The sequence below is a fragment of the Trichechus manatus genome, unplaced genomic scaffold (genome assembly GCF_000243295.1).
Source record: "Trichechus manatus latirostris isolate Lorelei unplaced genomic scaffold, TriManLat1.0 scaffold00030, whole genome shotgun sequence".
Classification (NCBI taxonomy): Eukaryota; Metazoa; Chordata; class Mammalia; order Sirenia; family Trichechidae; genus Trichechus; species Trichechus manatus.
The window spans coordinates 14,728,128-14,748,160 of record NW_004443966.1 but is presented as its reverse complement, the minus strand read 5'-3'; the positions used below and the strand labels follow the sequence as shown (position 1 = coordinate 14,748,160).

Sequence of the window (20,033 nt, the reverse complement as noted above, 5' to 3'; positions counted from 1 at the left end):
CAGGATCCAGAGAGAGCAAAAAGCCAGAACGTCTGCTTATATACAGATGCGGGCCACACCTCCAAGGAGACTCCCTTTCATCTGACTGGCTACTCACAGTATATTCAATCATGGGAGTGATTACATTAAAACACTGAGAATCACGGCCCAGCCAAGCTGACACACAATCCCAGCCATCACAAGAGTCTATTCTCAGTGTCACTGACTGGCTTTATAATAAGTTAAAGTTACAAATCTGTTCTTAAAGTTATACCAAAATATTTTTATTTGTATTCTATGTGGAAGTGTCATATCGTTTTTTTGTTTGTTTGTTTGTTTTTTAATGGTTCCACTGAAAACTACTGGACACACAAGTATTTAAAGTCCCTTTAGGCTGTAAAATGTGGTAATGAAAATATAATTGCATCCTATGACAAATAAAAAGTGACTCTGAATTACCCAGCCTGCATTAGTGCAATTATTTGTAATACAGCATTAGTATGTAACGGACATTTAGCTTCTAAAAACGAGCAGGGGAACATAATATGACATGACTCTTAGCACAATGCAAGATTTCCCAGCCAGATATCCACTTTTCCAGTTGTCACTTGATGTCATGCTATTCAAAGGTCCTAAGGTTATGCTCAATAAATGTACACATTTCCTAAGTGTCTTGAGAACTCTTTTTTTTTTAGTTTAAGTACAATAGTAACTGGAAAATAACAATTTATACTGCAGAGAGGCCTCCAGATGAAGAAGCAGTGAAAGGCTATCATCAAAAGGGAGGCCATTAGTTTCATTCAAGAGTGTAAACAGATCTTCGACATTGGCCCATGCTTCCCCGGAGTGAAAGCCAATCAGAACAAAATATGATCATGCTGGCTCGATTTTAAAAAGTGCTAAGTCTGGAACACCAATGGATACGACAAAGATTTTAACGGAGAATAGAGAATATAAACTAAAGATTATAAGGTAATTTAATCTATAACTCAGTTGGACATTGCCACTGCCATATTTCTTGAATAAACATTTTTTAATGTATTCTATTTTTTTATTAACCATTTTTATATTCATATTAACACGACAAAGTAAAAAGCACACCACTGGCATTTTTCAGCTTACTGGAACACATCTTCTGATTTTTCTTCATTTCTCATGAGAAATTTCATTTTGAAAAAAGCATTTCTACATTATCTGCCACTTTTGAGGACTAATTACAAAGAAACTGGTATATGCATAGAAAAAGAACAAGAAAGAAACTCCAAAGTTTGGGGGATGGTGATATTAGAATATCAGGATGAGTAATAACTTTTTCTCTCTTCTTATTTTTCAATTTTTAAATGGATGTATTATTTTTATAAACTTTATAATATATAGGAAAACTAAAAAAATATATACTAGAGATAAAAGTAAATATATGAAAGTTGTGCATAGGCTTTTTCCATTTCTGCTGTTTCAATATTCAAACAATCACTAAGTTTCTGAATTTTAATTTCATTTAATAAATAGTTTCGAAGGCCAGGTCAAGAGGACCTCAAGGAGCTTATAATCCTGTTCATTAAAAAAAAAAAAAAAAAAAAAAAAAACCTTACATATGTAAAGCAATTAGAAAACAATTCACAACAGCACATGTGTATAATACACACACACAGAGAATGCTACCAAATTGTCAGAAAAGAAAGAAAAATACCAGTGTTGGGTAGAGGTACCTGAGATAACTTTAAGAAAAGGGTCTAGAAAAAAGTCCTGAGATTAGACTTTAGATGGGCATAAAGAAAGGGAGAAGGTATTCTTAGGATGAAAACATGAACAACATCACAAAGGTTGAAAAAGCACCGGGTTTGTTAAAGGGACAGTGAATAAAATAGCTTATTGTTTCATTTTAGATCTAAATAACTGAATCATTCAGAAGTTAATAACATTTGATTTTAGTTTTTGATACTTTTTTTTTCAGAAATGTAGAAGGGACAAACACATAATGTAAATATTTGAATTTAATGATACTTAAGCCATCATATTTAAGAACAACTTCAGTCTGTGACATTTCTATAATAAGCCTTAATTAAAATCTTCTTTCCTTTGGAACTATAAATAAACTTTTTAAAAAAATCCTCTAGTTAAATTAGTTCCATATCCTAATATTGGTTATTTCAGAGTTTGATAATCAAGAAAGTATAGTTTTCCCTACCATTCGATGCTACACGAAGCCATAAGGTGTTGAGAATAAGTCATGTGCCCAAGAGAAAAGTCTTGCCATGGGAAATTATATCCAATGAAGAAATAAATAAAGCTTGGAGTTAAAGAAAAAAAGTCCATAGAGAATAGCTTGATTAACCTCTACTCAATGCATGCTTTAATGCCTCAGTAAGAGAATGTCCACTCCATTCTCATTTAGCTATAGTTATCAGAAAGGTTTTCTTCATTAGGAACCAACATTTCCCTTCCTCTAACTTTCAATCATTGTTCCTAGTTCTGTTCGCTGGGAATGCGAAAGATATGTTTAATCCCTCTTCCACATGCCATCCATTCACAGAATCACAAATCTGAGTCAGGAAGAACATTAAAGATCATCCAGTTACCCAATTTGAAAAGAAGTTGTCTTGTTTATTCCAGGTTGAACAGCCTCAAATATTTCAATTTCTTTGCAAGTATCTGTTTCAAGACACTGCTTCATTCTGATTACTCTCCTCTGGATACACTGCTTATCAATGTCCTCCTTAAAATGTGGCAGACAACTGAAAACACTAAACCAAATGCAGAGTAGAAAAGGATAATCAACTGTGTTTTGGACAGGCTTCAAAACAATGTAACTTAAGTGGGTGTTAGCCTTTGAGGAAATTATAATAAACCGCTGACTCATGAATTTCAGATAAATACAGAGATACAGACATCCAGGCACACACCTTTTTTTTTCAACATCTGCTGCAGTTTTAAAGGAGCCCTGGTGGTGCAGTGGTTAAAGTGCTCAGCTGCTAACCGAGAAGCTGGCGGTTCAAACCTACCAGCCCCAGAGAGAGATGCGGCAGTCTGCTTCCACAGAGATTTACAGTCTTGGAAATCCTATGCGGCAGTTCTACTCTGTCCTGTAGCATCATCATGAGTGGGAATCTACCTGACAGCAATGGGTTTTTACAAGCTGTTACCTCTCCAACTCTTCCACCCTATATGTGTGCAGATTTTTAAAAATTCAATTATAAGACTTCGTTTGTCCTATCAAATATCTACATACCAAATATGTTGTTGTTGTAGGCTGCCACTGAGTTGGCCCCTGACTCATGGTGACCCCGTGCATAATGGAACAAAACGCTGTCTGGTCTGTGCGTTTCTTCCTACTTTGTCTTAGTTTGTATGATACACCAAATATAAAATGTGTTATTGCTAACAAACATTTTCTCAGACACAGCCTATTATTCTAATTATTAAAAATAAGGAAAGTGAGGAGAAGACCCTGATTTTGCTACGTAACACACAAGCTCTCCCTCACAATTTTGAGAGTAACTGAATAGGACGAGGGGGAAGATCCGGTCTGGAGGCACACCACTAAAGAATGTACTGCAATTTAATTTTAACATAAGCCCATTAATCATCAGCCTTTGGGTATGACCTTTTAACCAATTACAACTCCACCTACCTGCGTAATTATTCAGATCACATTTCTCTATCTTGTCTACAAAGCTAACATAAAAGGCTGTCAAATGCTATCTATATAGCCTTAAGGGTCCCTTCCTTCATGTGTAAAACGAGGACTAAATGAGACAATCTATATAAAGCATTTAACTCAGTGCCCAGTACATAATTAAAAATCTACTAAATGTAACTATATAATTCTAGATATACTATGACTAAACCATCCCCTGATGTACCTACCAGTTTAGACAGAGATGGATAACTGCTGCTCTGTCAACTCCAACTCATGGTGACCTTACGTTCAACAGAACAAAATGTTGCCCAAACCTGAGTCATCCTCATGATGGCTGGCATGTTTGAGTCGATCGTTGCAGCTGTTGTACCAATCTATCTCACTGAGGGTCTCCCTCACCTTTGCTGACCCTCTATTTCACCAAACATGAAGTCCTTCTCCAGCAATTGATCCTTCCTAATGATGTGCCCAAAGCAAGAGAGTTGGACGAGGGTCTGTTGTGATCCATAAGGTTTTCATTGGCTAATTTCTGGAAGTAGATCACCAGGCCTTTTTTCCTAGTCTGTCTTAGTCTGGAAGCTCCACTGAAACCCGTCCACCATGGGTGACCCTGCTGGTATTTGAAATACTGGTGGCATAGCTTCCAGCATCACAGCCACATGTAAGTCATCACAGTATGACAAACTGACAGGCAGGTGGTAACCTACCAGTTTACTTACCCTATTAAAAAAAAGGAAGTGAGGCTAGTTTTCTTTGGGTTCCCATGCTGGCTCCTAGTGATCAGTGCCTTCTTCTTTTAAATACCTACAATGTATATGCTCAATAATCTACTTGAGAATTTTATTAGGAATGATGCCAAGCTCACCTGTATATTATTATTTGCAATCCTTACTTATTTACCGACACTGTATATACTTCAGCAGCTAAAACACTTTCATACACAGTTGCTGTCGTTAGTTGACGTCAAGTCGATTCTGACTCATGGCAACCTCATGTGTGCAGAGTAGAACTACTCCACAGGGTTATCAAGGTAGTGACCTTTCGAAGGCAGATCGCCAGGCCTGTCTTGTGAGGCACCTCTGAGTGGGTTCAAATCACCAACTTTTCAGCTAATAGTTGAGCACTTAACCAATTTCACCACCTCCAATGAACCCATTTTTTGAATGCCTACTATACATAGAATGAATTTTTAAAAATCAGAATGAATTTCTTACTTTCAATAAATGTACTATGATTATATATATATATATATTAGGGAAAGCTGGGTGAAGGGTACAAGGAATTACTATCTTTGCAATTCTTCTGTAAATATATAATTATTTCAGAATTAAACATTTTAAAAAACCAGGATGATTTTTTCTCACCTCTGACAAACTCTTTCTTAAAAGTCCCCAAATATTACCAACCGCCATTAGGTGTAAATTCTTTCAGCAGCCTTTAAAGTCTCATAATTTACCTGGAACATGAAGCATGAATTCCAGCAAACAGGACTCTTATAAAACCCTACTTATTCTGGGCCACACAAAGAGTTAGTAGTCCATAAATAATATCTATCCCCAAATTTTATTTTTGGAAATAAGGGCCTTAAAAAATCTACCCCAAAAGTAAGTATCTTTTCCCTAAAGTATTAAATCTCTGTAAAATCCAGTGAAAACTTCTGACATTTATTGCTCAAGTCACTCATTTAGCAGTGGCATTCAAATCAAGCTCAAATAGATCTTTGATGTATGAGACAAATTACCACTACACTATTCAAATAAAAGCTTTTCAAAAATATATTTTAAGGCACAATATTTTTTAAATGTTTATATTGTGGCTGATTGGTTTTAAATTAGGCAAGTAAGAGTTTAGAAGAATGATTTTTATTTGAAATTATTCAAGCTCAAACTTTCACTGGGAAGCAACAAAGTCATGAAAATTGTTCTAAAACTGTAACTGTTGAGCAGAAAAATCCTAAAATCCCTAAGAATAAAGTATCTTTCTCCTAAATAGCTTTTGTACTTTAAAGAGTTTCTTTCAGGTATCAACTGTATCATTTTCAAAAACTTGGCTTTCCTTTTGGAACAGAACTACAAAATCAGTACTATAAACAGAAGTGCTATTGTCAAAGAATCGAACCAATAATAAAAAGAGCTAAGGCCACTTGTCTTATAGAAAAATTACTGCCAAATGCTGCCAGACCCTGCTTTTCTTCCTTCTGGGTCAGGAGCCAAATACAAATCATCTTTAGACCCTTTCTAATTTTTAGTACACAATATAATATAGAATTCTATGTCTGAACCAGACAGTATTTTAGTAAATGTTTCTCCACAATTCATCATCAGATGAATTGGTATATACAAACACATGTTCACACGCACATACACGCACACACACATATATATTATGCATACACATATGTATGTATGTATGTATGCATGATCTACAGTATCTCCGGAAATATGCACAAGAAACTGATAACAGTGGTTAAGGCAACTAGGTGGCTGGTGTGGAGGACAGGGCAAGAAGGGATATTTATTTTTCACCAAACGCCTGTTTGAGTCTTTGAATTTTCTATGTGATTTTGTACTACCTATTCCAAAAATTTATTTATTTATTTATCGAAAGGAAAACTACAATAGTATCATATTAATTCTACCTGAAGTATCTTTTACCTTACGTGACAACACATGAGGTGTTCTTTTACAAATCTTTTTATTATAAGTATTCTGGAGCCCTGGCGGCGCGGTCGTTAAGAGCTCAGCTGCTAGTCAAAAGGTCAGCAGTTCAAATCCTTGGAAACTCTACAGAACAGCTCTACTCTGTCCTGTAGGGTCTCTATGAGTTGGAACTGACTCGATGGCAACAGGTTATTTGGTTTTATAAGTATTTTAAAATTCAATAAATATCATTTTAAAAACAATTTATAATGCTTAATTTCACTTATAATCAAAGAAATACAAATTAAAATAAGACCATTTTTGCTAGAAAAGATTTTTGAAACTAACATTCAATATTGGCAAATACATTGGCATAACCTTTCTAGAAAGCAATGTGGCAATATCTAATATTTTAAAGGTCTTACCTTTTGACTGAACATTTTTATTCTAAGCCTAAAAAGTAATCAAGTATGCAGAAATAGATTTATGCACAAAGATTCTCATCAATGTTATTAGCAGAGGAAAAAAATGTTCAATAATAAGGAATCATTAAGTCATTATAAATCCATTCAAAAGAATATTACGCAGCTATTAAAATTATGTTTTGAAAAAAATTTCAACAAAGTAGGAAAATCTTCATGATATAATGCTTGGTAGGGGATAAAGAGTGTACAAATGAATAAGTATACTCATGTGGGGAGGAAGAATGTATAGCACAATGTTAACAGAGGTATATAGCTGGGTTGAGGCATTAGATTTTTATTTTCTGAATTTCTCCAAGTTTTTAAAATGAGTTTCTAGAACTTATAAAATCAGTGTGAAAAATACAAGATATATATAGATAGATAGATAGATAGATGTATGTATAAACACATGCGCGGGAGCGCCCACGTGCAATAGCGGAGCTCTGGTGGCGCAGCAGTTAACAGCTTGGCTGCTAACCAAAAGGTCGGTAGTTTGAATCCACCAGCTGCTCCCTGGAAACCCTACGAGGCAGTTCTACTCTGTCCTATAGGGTCACTATGAGTCAGAATCGACTCAACAGCAATGGGTTTGGTTTTTGGTTTATACACACACACACACAGTTGTTAGTTGCTGCCCAGTTGATTCTGACTCATGTGTTACAGAGAAGAATTGCTCCATAGGGTATTCTTGGCTGTAATCTTAACAGAAGCAGATTGCCAGGCCTTTTCTTCTGTGGTACCGCTGGTTGGGTTCAAACCACCAACCTTTAGATTAGTAGACAAATGCAAACTGTTTTTTTATTTTAAGTCTACAATATTACAAACTGATGTTGTATTTAAACAGCTAAAATAAACTAAGTTAAAACATTCTAATTAACAACATTTACAGAAGCCGATGATAAACTAAAACAAAACTAACACAAATTACTATGTATCATTAGGATCATTCCTGCCATCCAGTAAGTACCAGCAGTTAGCTTAATTTTAAATCAATATAATAAAAAAGGAAACTTCAGGCTATCATATGTTACAATTTGGACAAAAATTAAATCCCATCAAACAGTGCTAATAATGTAATTATTAGTTAAATTATAATACTTATTAGGATAAATAACATCCCTCCAAGAAGGAACTGTTTTAACTAAGGTATAACATGTAAATTAATATGGATAATCAAGATTTTCCTTTAAATGGACTAGGTCTGCTAGTGGAAAAACAATACTTATTAGTGAATGAGTAAATTATTATTTCTCAAGCATTAATTACTCTGTATAATTTCAATTATAGGCGCAGTTTACCCCGAAAGATTATTCCTACCACTGCTGCCCACTTAGAAACCACAAATCAGACAAAGTCACTATTCTGCTTAGCACCCTTTAGCAGGTCACCATTGCCCTCAGTCCAAATTCCTCACAGTGGTTATAAGATCCTTCATGATCGGGTCCCTTGCTTTCCACTTTCCACTCCCTCCTCCCTCCTTGCTTCCTACACCCTAGTCCAGTAGGTTGCAAAATGTGGTTCTTGGCACTCCATCCAGCACCTCTATCACCTGTGAGCATGTCAGAAATTCAAATTCATGAATCCCACCCCTACCTATACAATTAAGAAACTGTTTTAAAAAGCTCTCCTGGAGATTTGTACGCACGTTGCAGTTTGAGAACCATTGTTCTTTGTTGTTGTGTGCTACCGAGTCCATTCTGACTCATAGTGACCCAATGTGACAGAGTAGAACTGCTCCGTAGGGTTTCCTAGGCTATATCTTTATGGAAGCAGATCACCAGGTCTTTTCTCCCATGGAATAGCTGGTGGGTTCGAACTGCCAACCTTTTGGTTAGTAGCCAAGCACTCAGCCATTGCACCACCAGGGCTCCTTGCCATACTGAATTGCCTGCAGAGCCCCCAAATCTGCCCTGCTCTCTCTTTAAAGGAACAGACAGTTCCCTGTTTATAGTGTTCTCTTACCCCACTCCCTACAGGGCCCCCCATCACCTCGACTACTACTCATCTTTCAAGTCTTAGCTCAGAAATCACTTCAAAAGACACCGGAAAACATTTACAGAATTAGAAAAATATTTCTCAAGGAGATTTCTTCTAGCTGTCGGAGCTGTCACTTGCAGTCTTCACCAACTAAAGTCATTTCTAAAGTTACTTAAGGCCATCAAACAAACTCTTCGCTTGACATGTCCCAAAATATAAGTTATTAACATGACAGATATCAGAAACAGATTCATGGCTTTTCTACCAGTGCTATGAATGCATGAACTGCATACAGCAGCAGAAAAATATACAGTAAAACCAAATTGTCAGAAGGAAACAACTTTTGTTATTGCTGCAAAAAATATAGTCAATCTGAAATTCACCTTGAAATTAAGTAACTGAATAATCTTAAGGAGTCCTGTGCAATGGTTACAGTGCTCGGCTGCTAACTGAAAGGTTGGCGGTTCAAACCCACCAGATGCTCCACAGGAGAAAAAACCTGGTGATCTGCTCCCATAAAGATTACAGCCTAGGAACCCCTACGGGGCAGTTCTACTCTGCCCTGTAGAGTTGCTAAGAGTCAGAATTGACTCGACAGCAGACAACAAAATAATCTTACAGTACGAGATTAGTTAATAATTCATCTTAAATCATTTAAAACGATCTAGCATGTGTTAAAAACTATGTGAGATTAAAAATTACGTGTGTGTGTGTGTGCGCACATACGCACACACACCCACACATTTTTAGTGAGGTTAACTCCTAGTTATTTAGCCAAGAAATGAATCCTTATGCCCATCAAAATGTTCATAGCAACTTTGTTCCTAACAGCAAAAAACAAGAAATAGCCCAAATACCCATCCACAGTAGAATAGATAAATATATACTCATATAATGGAATACTACATAGTAATGAAAAAGAATGAACTACTGCTACACTCAACAAAATGGATGAATCTCACAAAGGAACCAAACGAAACCAGACATAAAAGAATGATTCCTTTTATATGAACTTCAGGAATAAGCAGAACTAATCTATAGTGACAGAGGCCAGAAGAGTGGTTATCTTCGGAAAATACTGACTAGGAAAGAACATGACGGAGGTGTCCAAGATCCTGGAAACATTCTATTTCTTGATCTGGTTGGTGCTTACATGTTCATATATATATAAACTTACTGAGCTTATAATTTGTAGGTAAGTTTTTAAAAAGTCCTATAAAATTAAAAAACGAAACGAAACATAGAAGAGAAAGTTCCTCTTCCTCTATGTCAGAAAAAAGAGACAGATGATTGGACCAGATAATCTTCAAGTTCCTGTTTTAAAATTCCATTGTCTTATTCACCCATTTAACAAATATTTGATCACTTACTTTGCATCAGGTACTGTTCTAGGTGCTGGGGCGATATCATTGAATAAAATATAAAATCTCTGTCTTCATGGACTTTACATTAGAGTCAGGAAAGAAATACTATAAAAGTATAGAGTATGTAGGATAGTGAAAAGCACAAAGAAGAAACAAAGCAGGGAAGAGAAGAGATAGGAAGGCAGAGTATATGTGGAAGGAATGTTGTAATTTTAAACAAGGTGGCCAAAAACGTCTCACAGAAAGGGTGATATTTTAATTAAGACCTGAAGGAAGTGAGACAGTGAGACATTAGACACCTGGAAGAACATTTTAAGGAGAACAAACAGCAAATGCAAAGGCTTTGTGGAACTGTGAGGAGACCAGTGTGGCTGAAGGAAAAGTGACAGTACTGTAGTGAGAGCTGAAATCTAAAAATAAAATTCAAAAGTTAAGGAGGAGAAGGAAGATAATGTATTGGAAAGCATTGTAAGGACTTTAGCTTTTGTTCTACATGAAGTGGGAAGCTACTGGAAGATGCTGAATAGAGGAATAGCATGATCTGAACAGGATCTCTCTAGGTGTTAGGTTGAGATAGACTGGAGGGAGATAGGTGGGAAAGAAACAGGAAGACTTCTGAATAACTGGGCAAGAGATGCTGGTGGCTAGACCAAGTGTAGCAGTGCTTTTGTGAAAAGTAGTTGGATTCTGGATATATTCTGAAGGCAGAGCCAGGAAGATTTGCCCACAGATTAGATGTGAGTATGAGAGAAAGAAGAGTCGAAGATGATTCCAAGAAATCTAGGCTGGGCAAGTGAAAGAATGAGGTTGCCATTTACTGAGCTGAGAAAGACTGTGTGGAAAGAGGAAGCTTTTGACTAAACTTGTAATTCTTCACATTTGTCTTCAGATCCTGACTTCCCAATTTCTATCAAGAGTATCATCATTTCCCAAAGTTTTCTATGATCAGAATTTTAGAATAAACCTCAACTTTTCCCTCTCCCCAAACCAAAGATACTGTAAACACCCGAAAGAGTTTTCAGTTCTTTTATTAACTCACCAAGGCAAAAGAATCTCTCTTCCTTTCTGTTCTGCTACCAGTCTATCCAAGATCTCATTATTTAATATCTAGGTTATTTCAATGGTTTCTGATCGCCAATCTTTTCCCCCTTCCACACCACTCCAGCTCTTCATTAAAGACAAGCTTTACCCCCAGCTAGGAGTCACTGGTGGCACAAATGGTTAATACACTTGGCTGTTGACTAAAAGGCTGGAGGTTTGAGATCACCCAGAGGTGTCTTGGAAGAAGGCCCTGGTGATTTACTTCTGAAAAATCAGCTACTGAAAACCCCAAGGAGCACAGTTCTACTGACACACATGGGCCACCCCGAGTTGCAGTTCACCCCTACTAAGACAGATATGATTAAAAAAAAAGAAAAGAAAACAACAGGTGCTGGTGAGGATGTGGAGAAATTGGAACCCTCAATCACTGCTAGTGGGCCTGTAAAATGGTACACCACTGTGGAAACAGTCTAGAGATTCCTTGAAAAGTTAAACAGAACTACCATATGATCCAGCAATTCCACTCCTAGGTATATACCCAAAAGAACTGAAAGCAGGAACACAGAGAAATGTACACTGATGTTCACTGCACCACCATTCACAATAGCCAAAAGGTGGATAAACTAAATGTTCATCAACAGATGAATGGATAAACAAAATGTGCTATATACATATAATGGAATACTATTCAGCCATGAAGAAAAATGCTATGTGCTCCAATGTGGATGAATCTTGAAAACATTATGCTAAGTGAAACAAGTCAAACACAAACGGACAAATATTGTATGATCCCACTTATATGAAGCATCTAAAATGGGCAAATGCATAAAGACCAAAGTTTATTAGTGGTTACCAAGGGAAGGAGGAAGAGGGAAGGAGGGAGTGATTGCTTAGGGAGCGCTGAGCTTCTATTAAAGGTGATGGAAAAATCTGCACACAGATAGCGGTGACGGTTGCACATGATGAATGTAATTAATGTCACTGAATTGTACGCATAAGAAATGGCAAATGTTTTGTTAATATACTTATCACAATTTAAAAAAAAATCACAACCTCCAAAAAAGAGAAAAGAATTAAAAAAGTCAAACCTCTTCTACGTAGAAACCTTGTGTAACCACTAGCCTAGTCCACACTTAATCTAATCAGAGCTCCTAGAGCTGTATCACTCATGGCATCTTTATATAAACCAAAATCAAGCCAAACTCATTGCCATCGAGTCGATTCCGACTCATAGCAACCGTACAGGACAGAGCAGAACTGCCCCACAGGGTTTCTAAGGAGCAGCTGGTGGATTCAAACTGTCGACCTTTTGATTAGCAACTGAGCTCTTAACCACTGTGCCACCAGGGCTCTGCATCTTTATATACTACCCTACAATTAAATACAGTAAAACCTGCGAAAGCCGGAACCTGTGTAAGGTGGAAATTCATCAGAGAAGGAAAACTTAAATATTTTCCACTTAAACAAGCATTACAAAAATGTTAAGATTGCACCCTGTCAAAGGTGGGAAACTTGAAATACCCACAAAAACAGGGCAGTCCTGTTGAGTTCCAGTTCTCACAGGTTTCACTGTATATACTGTTTCCCACTCGGAAACAGAACAAGCCACTTCAGGGCAGTGACTAGATTTTATACTTCTTTATATCCCCACTGGCCCATGGTTGGCACATAAATGGTCACTGAGAAGGCTGATGTTAATAACAACTTTAGCTGGCATAAGATCAGGAAACAGTGGAAAGATTTTTTTTTTTTTTTTTTTTTAAAGAAAACGAGGAAGGAAAGAAACTAAGACCAGGGAACCACAGGAGTAAAGTCACTGAGGCGTCTCCATGTGTCATGATCCAAAGTCGGGATTTTCTCTGAGCCACGTCCTTAAGACTCTCAGATCCTCAACATTACTTTCCTAAAAGCCACTCTAGGCATTTTCTTCTTGGGGGGAAAATCAAGCATCTGGTATTCCTTTCAAATACCGGTTTTACATCACCAATATTCACAACTAGCTTAACAAAGAAAATCTTATACACCAACTAGCTATGTGATCTTGGACAAGCAATTCAACCACTCTTTGTATCCTCATACGTAATGAGAGAGTTGGATTAAATGGTCTCTAAAGTTCAAAGCAGCCCTCGTGGCACAATGGTTATGGGCTAGGCTGCTAACGAAAAGGCTGTCGGTTCGAACCCACCCAGTAGCTCTGCAGAAGAAAGACCTGGCGATCTGCTCCCGAAAGATTACAGCCTTGGAAACCCTATGGGGCAATTCTACTCTGTCACATGGGGTTGCTGTGAGTCAGAATCTACTCAACGGCACCCAACAACAATAAAGTCGAATTAAGGAGCCCTGGTGGCATACTGGTTAAGTGCTTGGTTGCTAACCGAAAGGTTGGTGGTTCAAACCTACCAGCTGCTATGCAGGAGAAAGATGTGGCAATCTGCTTCTGTAAAGATTAAAAACCCAAAAGCCAAACCCATTGCCGCCAAGTCGATTCCAACTCATAGCAACCCTATAGGTCAGAGTAGAATTGCCCCATAGGGTTTCCAAGGCTGTAAATCTTTACAGAAGACTGCCATATCTTTCTCCCGCAGAGCGGCTGGTGGGATCCTCCATAAAGATTACAGCCTTGGAAACCCCATGGGGCAGTTCTACTCTGACCTAGTACTACTTTAGGGTCACTATGAGTTGGAATCGACTCAATGGCAACAGGTTTAAAGTCCAATCGAGCTCAAATTCTCTTATTTTAGTTTTTTTGGAAAAACTGAATGGATAAAACTTTGCAACCTAATTCTTCAGTTTATAAAATAAATAAAATGTCTTAATTATTTTAAACACACTGAAGAAGCAATCACAGTCAGACAGCAACGTAGTATAATGAAAAAACACAGACTCTGGAGTCAGACCTAGATCTAGTAATAGTTTGCTTCTTACTAGATATATGACCCTGAGCAAGTTCTATATCCTTGAGCCTGTTTCCTCATATAAAAGAAATACCATAAACTTCAGGATTTGTTCTGAAAATTAAAGGCAATGTATGTAAAACGATTATTAAGCCAAGATAAAAACCTGCATATATTGGCAACAATTGTTTCCCATAGAGGAAGCACCAGGGTGAAATATCTACCAAATCAACGCTGATGTACCAGATATAAAATATCCAAACTAGTTCATATCTCTCCTAGCAATTTTAGATATAGGGATTAGTGACTGCCTCAAACTTCTACAAGACTTTTCTGTAAATTTAATAGAAAACCAAAAACCAAACCCATTGCCTTTGCATCAATTCTGACCCACAGCAACCCTAGATGACAGAGTAGAACTGCCCACAGGGTTTCCAAGGAGCAGCCGGTGGATTTGAACAGCTGACCTTTTGGTCAGCAGCTGTATCACTTAACCATTTAACTCCTATAGCGCTGGGAGTCTCACTTCTTAAATATGAAAAGAAGGACTACAGTTCTAATATCAGCTTGTGGACAGAAAGGCAAGGAAATAATTGAGAAAGCCCAGAATTTTAGGAAAATATGACAATACTGAGATTTGGGTTTAGCTCATCCCAGACATTATGAAAGCATTAAGGTTCAAACATGTAATGAGAGCCAACTATGTGTAAGTAAGCAATAGGGATTCAAAAAAATAAGACAGATATAAAACTTGCCTTTGAGTGTAGGCAGACAGAAAAAGACATAAATGATTATAGTACACTATTGCACAGAAGAGAACGAATGAACAAGATACAGAGTGGTTAACCCAGAGGGTTGGGAAGAGGGAGGACTATGGGACAGAGAAGACTTAAACAGCAGGTAGCGCTTGAGTTGTATCTTGAAATGCCATTAGTTAATCAGCAAGACAAGGGGAGGAAAGGCATTCTAAGCAGAGAGGGAATATATGTAGAGGCTCTGAGTCAGGAAACAGTATGGCTCATTCAGTAAACTGCTCCTATTAGTACAACTGGAGCCTGGGATTTATGGTAAGGGAAATAAATGCAGGAGATAAGCCAGAAGAGCCTTGTAATGATAAAGAGCTAGGACTAAATACCATGGAGCAGGTTCTACTCTGCACACATGGGGTCGCTATGAGTCAGAAATCAACTCAGTGGTTGCAACTACCAACAACACTGTGAGTAAAGGAGAAGGATGAGTTTTGAAAAAGAATGAATAGAGTTGCATTTTAGAAAGAACACCTTGGCAGCAGTATGAAGGATGGAGTAAAGGGGACCAGTCTGGAGGCAGACACTAGAGATCCCAGTCTACAACCAGAGTTAAATGAGAACATTACATTATCATATAGACACCCTGTTACAGAACCTTGAACAAAAAAAATAAAAATAATGCTTTAACAGATAAAGCTAGATTATCAAAAGGAAATCATTTACTTTAATGAATGTATATTCTAGAATTAACTATTTCTCATACATTTTAAAAGGAAGAGGCTTCTAAAAATAGGTGTGATACACAGAAATTTTATGTAGCTAGTTGTAGCCTGGAGCCCTGGTGGCACAGTGGTTAAGAGATCAGCTGCTAACCAAAAGGCTGCAGTTCAAATCCACCAGCTGCTCCTTGGAAACCCTACGAGGCAGTTCTACCTGTCCTATAGAGTCACTATGAGTCAGATCAACTCGACGGCAACAGGTCTGGTTTGATTTTGGTTTAGTTGTAGCCTGAGAACTGGCTACTGTTATGGCATCTATTCTTTTCAGTAAATATAGTACTGCAGATCTGCTACATAAAAACCAGTGCAATAGAATCTTTGAAATTGGAACTCAATTGTTTATTGACAGGGGCTTCTCTAGGAGCCCCCGGGTGGTGCACATGGTTAAACACTGACTACTCTAGAAAGGTTAGCATTTTGAACCCACCCAGCGGCGCCTTGGAAGAAAGACCCAGCAATCTGCTTCTGAAAGGTCACAGACTTGAAAACCGTATGGAGGCAGTTATATTCTGCAACACAGGGGATGCCATGAGTCGGACTTAATACAACAGCAAATGGATTTTTTGATTGTTTTTTCTCTTGCTCTAATATTATACATATGGAAACCAAGGTTCTGAGAAACTAAGGGAATACCTGCAGTCACATGGTCAGTAGCACAGTGAAGATTAGAGCTCATGTCTTACGACTTCCTTTCTAGAACTTGCATATCACATTTATGATTCCAGAATTCTGAATAAGCCAAAGGACACTGTGGTACTGTCATTTTCTGCAGTGTAATAGTGAAAGTAAAGAACCAAAATCTTTATATTTTACATGCCTCACAAGAGCTGCGTATGTTTGACAAAAACAAATCTCCCTGAAGTCTGTGCCACAATAAGAATACCTTCTACTCTCTCACAAAAACACACCCCATTCTTCTGTTGTTGTTGGGTGCCCTCGAGTCAATTCATAGTGACCCCACGTGACAGAGAAGAACTGCCCCGTAAGGTTTTTGGCTGTAATCTTCATGAAAGCAGATCACCAGGTCTTTCTCCTACAGAGTGGCTAAACGAGTTCAGGTTCACAGCCGGGCACTTAACCAATGTGCCACCAGAGCTTCTTATTCTTTTCTAGGATGTCTAAAAACTCCCTTTTTCAAACTCAGGAAGCAATTAAATCTGAAAGAAGAAATTTATATAATTAAATATCCAACATCTAAGTATCTTTTAACATTTTACTTAGGTTTAAGTCTTTTTCTTATTTTGTCATGCTCCCCATCTCGCCCCACCCCCATAATTTTTGGATACCTGAAATGCCTTTTTGCCTTCACTAGTACACACAAGCAGAAATGGCAACACTGACAAAAAACTTGTAAATACTGTGTATTTCACAAGTTTGCATAATGACCAAAATGTTTTAATTTTTGGACTTCTCTAATTTACACTTGTAAACCCTGGTGGCGTAGTGGTTAAGAGCTCAGGCTGCTAATCAAAAGGTCGGTAGTTCAAATCCACCAGGTGCTCCTTGGAAACCCTATGGGGCAGTTCTACAATTATTTTATGTATTTATTTGTTGTCTTTCTCCCTTCTTGATGTAGGTTACATGAGGACTGGAATCACTGTACCACCAGTGCTGTGACACCTAGCAGATAATTAAATATTGCTGATTGATCAATCTATGCTTACTTACAAAATTATGAAAGCTGTTTTTTAAAAAAAGTTACTGAAATTTGCTTAATTTATCATTTGTCCTCTCTTAAATGTAGTGAGAAAGGAAAAAAAAAAAGGTCTGCTTAGGGTTTTTTTTGGCTGTAGTTGCAACCAAATATCTGCTCAACTGATCAATTCTGGTAACTATAAATGCTGACCAGCCATTTTGATTTGACTGATAACCCCCCCCACACCAAAAAATGAGAGAGTTGAATTTAAGCTCCTCGAAAAATTCAACATTGCTATGTAGGATTCCCTTGTTTTAAAAAAAAAAAAAAATTATTGTAAAATTCAAGGATTAAGTTCATTATCCTTAATATTTTTGATTCTAAGTTAACAAGAAATGCCATTAAAAAAAAAAAAAAAAAAAAATCCAAATCCACTGCCTTCAAGTCCATCTTGACTCATAGAAATCTGAACATAAGGGTGTTTTGGAGCCGTTATTTTAGATGCATATAAACAAAAAAAACCGTTGCGGTCCAGTCGATTCTGACTCATAGCATTCTAAAGGACAGAGCAGAACTGCCCCATAGGGTTTCCAAGGAGGGCTGGTGGATTCGAACTGCGGACTTCCTGATTAGCAGCCGATCTCTTAACCAATGCGCCACCAGGACTCCAAGAAAAAGACCAAAGCGGGCAAAATTCTTTGCTTTGGCATATCAAATTTGTCTGTTTACCCAAAATTACAGATTTACAGAATTGCACCCCACTGCTTGCCATATTAGACTTATTTACAGACTTCTGTGATACGAGTGTTGAGCTAGAATTATCAGGCAACTGCAGAGACTTTCTGACCGATACTTTTTTGTTGTTGTTGTTGAACCACATACACATATATACAGGTCATTTTATTTGGATTCCACAAAAGTCCAGGTTAGTTATCAAGAACTCTGTAGGAGCCAAGAATAAGTGCACTTTCACAATGAAGCTCCTAGGCAGAATTCTCTAAAGGAGCTCAATTAGCCATCCTTACAGGTCTCCAACTACACTTTTGCAGAGCTCCAGCTTTGGAACTTCAAATTCAAGTACGTTATTTGGAACCTGAACTTGAAGCTATCCCGCTCCACAAATGCTTTTCAAAGGACTGAGAGAAGCCAGGGCACACTTCCCAGCACTACTTGACTCTGCCTAACACTCAAGCAGGACTTCAGGGCAGATATAATAATGCAGGATCAGCAAGGCAGACCACCTAGGAAGGGAAGTCAAACCACACAGCCTTCCCCACCCTCTCTGGCTGCAAGACGCTCAGGAGCGGTGTCCACGCTCAGCCTACAGACGCTAGCCTCCTACTGACTACCTCTTGCCTGTCTAAGGTACTGCCGCTTTCTAGCTTCCTAGAGCGCCAGCGAGATCACGCCTCCACAGGGATCCCGGGGCAGAGAAAAGAAAACTGCAGAACAAACCCACTCTTTCTCCAACTAGGCAACAACACGGGATCAATTCTCTAAGCAATGAGTAAATCCTATCTAGGGAAAATAAACAGAGCAGAGACCTGACCAAAAAGGTTTCAGGTTCCTGACCAGCAACAGACTGTCTACCGAGCCAGCTCATAACACCACTAAAACCTCCTCCCGCCCTCCGCAGACCCGGCGCTCGCTGAGCCGCGCCCTCTCCCCTAGACCACCCAGGGATCCGCTAACTCGCCCAGTTGCTCCCGAAGACTGGAGACCACGCCAAGTTACCGCCCCCCACTGGGCAAAGCAGAAACCCCAGTACAGGCGGTCTCCGCCGTGCACCCTTCCGCCCCCAAACAAACCCGCCAAGGCGGCCCCGGCCCCTGTAGAACGCAGATACATCGCCTTCTCGCCTGGAGATCCCGATAAACAGACCGCTCTTTCCGGAACCCTAATAAGCTGCTGCTTCTTTATCCCAGGAAAGCGAAACAGACGCTCACCTCCGCTCAAAGGACCCCCGAGATCCCAACGATCTGCCCCCTCAGAGACCCGGGACCTTGCTAAACTGCGTCCTCTGTCTCTAAAGAGCCCCGAGACCCCTATAAGAGGACCCCTCGTCCTGGAACCCCACGACACCACCTCGAGGAACCTCAGGGCACTGATAAATCTCCCTCGATCCTGAAGCCCTAGGACCCTCGAAGCCGCCACCCACCCACCCCCAAGCTGGAAGATCCCCAATACCCCAATAAACCATCCCCTCACCCCAGAGTCCTGGAAACCTCTACACCGCCCTCCGGTGCCCGCCCCCAGACCCCACCAGACCGCCTCCTCGCCCCTCGCACTCCCGAACCCCACCAAACGTCGCGCCCACCAGGAGCGCCAAGCCGCCCCCGGAGCCGCCCCCATCAGGTGCCCGCCTGCCCCGGCTGCTCGGTGTCCCTGCTCCATACCGCACCTCAGCGGAGAGGCGCTCCGGGCTCCCTTACCTGGGTAGCGTTGGAGGGCGAGCGGTCCGGGAAGCCCTGAGGAAGAGAAGGAGGCAACAGAGAAGGGACGGCCCAGGCCTGCGGCTGCCGCAGCTCCAACCTCTCCGCGAAGAAGCGCTTGTGTGTGGCGAGCCCTCCCGCTCCGCGCGCAGCCGGGAGACCGAGCCACAGCCGTACCCGCTCCTCTTCCCGCGAGATCCCAGCCACAGCGAGGGGCGTAGCCACAGCAAGGGGCGGGACCGGCGGCTCCTCGAGTGACGGCCCTGAGAGCCCGTCGGCGGGGGCGCAAGAGGCGGGACTCGGCGCACATTATGACCAATTGTAAAAAAGGAAAGGTGATTCGCCCCGCCCACTGCTTCCCCACTGCCCCCGCCTCTCATCAAAAAACTTAGGGTAAAGGTAGTAGTAGGCTTTCGCGGGAAGGTAACTTGGTTAACGT

At 39.5% G+C, this 20,033-nt stretch overlaps 1 protein-coding gene across 2 annotated transcripts in view; it reads right to left on the bottom strand.

Annotated features, from left to right (window-relative positions):
- The window catches only part of GLCE (glucuronic acid epimerase), a 103,032-nt gene extending 83,201 nt beyond the window's left edge, over positions 1-19,831 (bottom strand). The window contains exon 1 of one of the 2 annotated variants that reach the window (XM_004374699.2): positions 19,595-19,831. The gene's annotated coding sequence lies outside the window, so the exon portion shown is untranslated. The remainder of the gene's footprint in view (positions 1-19,594) is intronic. The other variant, XM_023729760.1, reaches the window with a different exon arrangement.
- Positions 19,832-20,033: the final 202 nt, after the last annotated feature.